Source organism: Ursus maritimus, unplaced genomic scaffold (assembly GCF_017311325.1).
Source record: "Ursus maritimus isolate PB19 unplaced genomic scaffold, ASM1731132v1 scaffold_22, whole genome shotgun sequence".
Lineage (NCBI taxonomy): Eukaryota > Metazoa > Chordata > Mammalia > Carnivora > Ursidae > Ursus > Ursus maritimus.
In genome coordinates, this window is record NW_024424675.1 from 23,169,421 (window position 1) to 23,174,928 (window position 5,508).

The following is a 5,508-nucleotide window of genomic DNA, read 5'->3' on the forward strand; positions in this document are numbered from 1 at the left end:
GCAGAGTGGTCTCTGTGCCTCAGGCTCCTCATCTGTGAAATGGGAACGCTCTAGGACTCACTCATAGGTCGTTTGAGGATTAAATGCGCAAGTCTTTCTTGAGTACGGAGAAGAGCACCTGGCACGCGGCAGGTGTGTGTGCTGCGTAGCCAGGCCCTCACATGGCGCCTCCCTCTTCTGGAACATCACCCCTCGCCCAGGTGTGCCTGGCACACGCTTGCCAGCCCTCCATCCGCCGGGCACCTGCAGCCTTCAGCCTCCCCGTGCTGTAGGCAAGGTCCATTATCGTGGCCGCCACACGGATTGTCCCTCCTCGGTGCCATTTTCCCACCCCGCCAAGAGCGCTGCCAAGTCAGGGACAGTATCTGCTTCATCACCGTGAGTCCCGTGACTTCACGGAGTAGCTGGGAGAGCAACTTATCTCCACTGAGCGCCTACTGTATACCAGTCTTGGCATTACATGCTTAACACCCCTCCCCTTACCTTAGTGAATTTTCACAGCGACAGTAGTCAGTGGATGGGATCGCTCTATTTTACAGAGGAGGAAACTGAGGCTCAGAGAAATGGAACTGGCAAGCCCCTAAGTGGCAGAGCCAGGATTTGAACCAGATCCTTCTGACCCTAGTTCCAAAGCCTGGGCTTTTCCCTGCGATGCTATAAAATTCTTGCTGCATTTATTATGTTTCCTGTTCAAGTGCGTTAGGTATGTTATGTTTTCGACTACTTGAATCAACCCTGCTGTCTAGGAACTGTTTTTACCCTCAATCCACAGTTGAGGACCCTGAGAGGTTAAGTGACTAGCCCCTAGCCACACAGGTAGGAAGCGACAAGGCCAGGATTTGAACCCGGGCTCCCTGATACCCGAGCCCAGGCTCTGAACCTGTGCACTTAGGGCAGGGGATGCAATAAGACGGGCAGAGAGCCTCCCACGGGCCGCCGCCTTGCAGCCCTGGCAGCTGACAGCTCGTGAGACAGACCGGGCTGAAGCAGGGACAGTAAGGGGACTGGTTCTGTTTCCTGGTCCCTCAGCCCTCTGCATGAGCCCCCCACATGGCCCCCTGCACGACTCAGTCACCTTTGGGTGAGTCAGTCACCTCCCAGGGCTTGGTTACTTCAGCCCCAGACAAAGGTGCCTTTTGGACACTAATCCCAGGTGATCTCCTTGGCGCCAAAGTTGTCCTAATCCTCTTGGGGCTCCAGGGGACAGGCCAGCCTCATGGCCACCAGGGTCTGGCTGGTCTCAGGACCGAGAAGGGCACGGAGCCTCAGGTGACGGACGATAGGCAACCACCTTCCCGTGTGCCCTGCCCTCTGTAGTTTCCAGTGCGCTCTGGTCCCTGCGGGGAACCGGGCAGGTGGGGACAGAGCACCACTGCTCTCTAGCGTTGTAGTTCAATTTTAAAAGGTAATATATTTGTTCAACAAGCATTTATATCACACTAAACGCCAGACAATGGGGAGCCAAAAAGGGGGTTACTGTTTACTGAGCCCCCACGAGGCTCTAGGCACATTCCAGACATCTGTGTAATCCTCCAAACCCAGCCAGGATGGTAGAGTTAGGCCTGCTTCTCTGATGGCCAGACTGAGCGCCCGAGAGGGGCTTGTCTGGGGTGGAGAGAGAGGAGATAGGACATGGGGGGAATGCAGGTACACGTGGTTCTCGGGGTCCCTGCCCTAGAGCCCTTCCAGCCCCCACAAATGATCAGGTAGCCCAGGGCTGGGGCTAAGCCCCCCCTCACCCCATTCAGGGCTTGCTCAGATTTGCTGCCGTGTGGAACCGGCAGGGACCCTTAGCCACCTGCTAAGCACCACCTGGGTGTCGGGGCTGTTCTCGGGGCTGTCAGTGATTAAGTTCCTCAATCCTCACAACACCCTTTTGAGGTGGACCCCCTCTGGTCGCCGTCTCAAAACTGAAGAAACAGAGGCTTGGAGAGAAGTGGCAGCAGAATTCAAATCCAGCGTCCAGCTCCAAAGCCTGTTCATTGATGTGCCCACTGCAGATGAGGAAACTGAGTCCCAGAGTGGGGCAGGCTCAGCGGCCAGGGACAACAGTGAGCTGGGCAGGACTCGATGCCCCCACTGCCTCCAGGGAGGGAGGAGGAAGCGATCTCCTTGCAGAATTCAGGGAAACACATTTACTCTCAGCCCGATTTGAGAGCAGGCCTTGATGGGGAGATAGAAATGCCCCCTCACCCCCCGAGGAGTTCTCAGGAGGACCTCGTGTGGGCAGGGAGGAAGTGGCATCAATGAAACAGGCGGCAGGACCCTGATGGGGGCTGGGGGGTGGGAAGCGCGGACTCGGAGACCTCGCCCAGTGGAGAGTGAGAGCACACATTCATTCATTCCTTATACTGGCTTCTGCACCCGTGCTGGCTGGGAGTGGGGCACAGGCCTGGTTTGTCCAGAGCAACACCACCTCTCATGGGCCGCAGAGAGCCCTGGGTGGTCTAGAGGAAGGGTCAAGGTTGGGGTTGTCACAGAAAGCTTTCCAGAGCAGCTGACATTTCTGTACAGTTATAACCAGTGGCGTCTGGAGAAGGGTATGCTGTGGCAAATACTGCACGTGCAAAGGCCCAGAGACAGGGAATGGGGTGGGGGGCGGAATGAGCAGCGCGGGGTACGGAGAGGAGCAGGAGTGAGCATGGGAAGTAGATCCATGTTGGATGTCAAGGAACGGGCCTGGGCTGTGTCCCGGCAGCTCTTGGAAGCTGCCTCCGAGGCATTGCCTGGGAAGGGGCAGGAGGCAACATTCTGGGGTGATGGAAATGTTCTATACTGAGATAGGGGTGTGGGCTACATGGTTGTACAAAATTGCCAAAATTCAACCAATAAACCCTTGAGATTGGTGCATTTCACTCTAAGTACACTTTACACCCACAGAAAAGAGTCACAATGGCATGCATATTGAAATGTACTGTTCCCTGCAGTTTACTTTGAAATACATTTTTTAAAAAGATGGGTTATTGGATGCATGGGTAGACACGTGATGAAGCAAGAGGAACAGCGTGCTAATGGTGGGGATAGTGGTGGGAGGAAGGCGACAAGTGTATGGATCTTCAGAGTTCAACTCTTTCAACTTTGCTGTATGTGTGAACATTTCATAATGAAAGATTGGGAGAAAACCTTCCACGGGTCAAAAGAAGCCCATCTACTTGTTCTCGTCACACCTGCACCAAGTTAGAAGAGTCAGACCTATAAGCATCTCCCTAAATCTTCCAATCAGTTCCGGGAGGCAGGCATTATACCCATTTAATGGATGGAAATGAGGAGAGGCACAGAGAAGGGAAATGCCCAAGGTCATGCAGTGAGTAGGGGGTTGAGCCTGAGTTTGAACCCGAGTCAGCCTGATGCTGAGTCCAGTCCCGGGGCACTTCCCGGCAGCCAGGCCATCTGGAATGGGCAGTGCCTGACCTAGAGCTGGAACCCACATGTATCTGTAGATGTTTCTAGTTCTCTCATCCGGGGGCCTGCCTCGCTGGAGTCTCCCGTAATGTGCCCAGACCAGAGGCTGATAAACCCCAGCTCATGTGACACCATCCGGGGCTGAATATAGCTTTCAGAATTAGCCACAAACCGCAAGCCTTTGTGGTTTTGGGGCTCAATGCCCGATTTGCAGAGCACATCTGGATTCCAATCTCTCGTAATTACATGGTGTTTCCCTCTCTAGGTCTGGGCTCCGACCCAGCTGCTATATAAGGCTGGCCTGTAACCAGACTCAGCCAAAAGCAGAGGGCCCAGTGAACAGCACCTCTCAAGCCTGAGCTTCAGGGACGTTGCAGGGGTAAGGAGGGGCCCCTTCCCCATTCAGTGTCTGGGCAGGGGGAGGCGGAGGCCTTGGGAGGCAAGGAGGAGAGTCTCAGACTGGAGACCTGCCAAGGTGACCCCTGTCTGAGCCTCCGTTGTCTCGCCTAGAACAGGGACACAGTCAGGAGAGCCTCTCAGGGATCAACAAAAGGGCCTGATCCACACCAGTTACGCGAGTTAACAGAGCTGCGCTTGTATTTCCCAGGGCTGGCACCTTCGTTACTTCTCCGAGACTCCTCATCTGCTTGCCAGAAATCCCTCCATTGGTGCCCATCTTTTTAACTGAAGTTGGTGATCTCTCTTTGTACACAGAACTTTCTAGGTAGTAGGTTAGGATGAGGTAAAGAAGCCAGAAAAAAAGTTTTGCACATATTAGTCCTTCATATTCTAGTATAAATGAGTGCTTCCAAAATTCCAGAAGTAGATGGGAGTGGGGGAAAAATGTGGGGGCTTCGTGAACTTCAAGAGAAGTGGAGGCCGGGAGAAGAGGAGAGGGTACGTAAGTGGAGGGGGCTGAAGCTAGTGGTTTCACAATTTCGCCCAGAGGGGAGTCAATGATCCTCTGAAGCTGACGACCGGGTAGATTGAATTAATGGAATGAGACAGTGGGTGAGGGCATGGAGGCCCTCATAAAGTTTCTTAGAGGCTGAGCAGCTCACCCCAAAATGCACGCTTTCCTCCTCCCCAATCTCATAGCACTCCACACCCATTCCTTAGGGCTCTGAAATAATAGTACCAAGACGATAACAACAGCTGCTGTTCATTGAGTGTCTACCGCGTACCAGAAACAATGTGTCAGTGATTAGGAGGCCAAGGTTCAAAAAAGTTAAGTCTCTTGCCTAAGGATTAGAACCCAGATAGCTCTGATCCAGATGCCTTAATCTTAACTACATGGTGTAGGACTGCCTCCTCCACAGAGGCAGGAGTGTTTTCTGGCTGCCTGGATGCATTGAAAGGGTGGCTAGATGAGTGTGTTGCTAGGTGGTTGAACTAATAGAAGGATGCATGGATGCTTGGGTGGGTGGATGCATGGATGGATGGATGGATGGATGGATGGATGGATGGATGGATGGATGCATGGATGCATGAATGGATGGATGGATGCATGGATGGATGGATGGATGCATGGATGCATGGATGGATGCATGCATGGATGGATGGATGGATGGACGGAAGAATGGAGGGTGGGTGGATGGAGGGATGGGGGGTTAGGGGGATGGATGGATGGGTGGATAAATGGATGGACAGATGGAAAGATGGGTGGAGGGAAGGATGAATGGTGGGTGGGAGGATGGACGGATTGGTGTGAACCGAGGGTAGATGCTGGAGAGATTGCTCTAGAGCCTGGCTGCTACTGGTTTGCTACTCCGGTTGGAATCCTCACGACCCCTCTCCCTGATGCTCCATTTGGAAATTTCATCTTGGGGGGTAATCAGTCATCCATGGCTCCAGGACAGTCCGGTTAATGAATCTGCTTTATGTCTCCACATTCATTTCATTTAGAAAAACTTAGAAGATGGTATGGGGAATTCTGGACTTGCCTCATGTGTGACCTCTGTACATCCCCTCTCCCTCTGTCACTGGGCCTCAGGGTGCTAGTATGACTCTTGGCAGGGGGTGCCTGGCTCCATCTGCTGGCCAGGGTGGTGCCTCCCGGCCACAGACATCGATGCCCTGTCTCCTCCGCAGAGAAGGCGCGCCAGC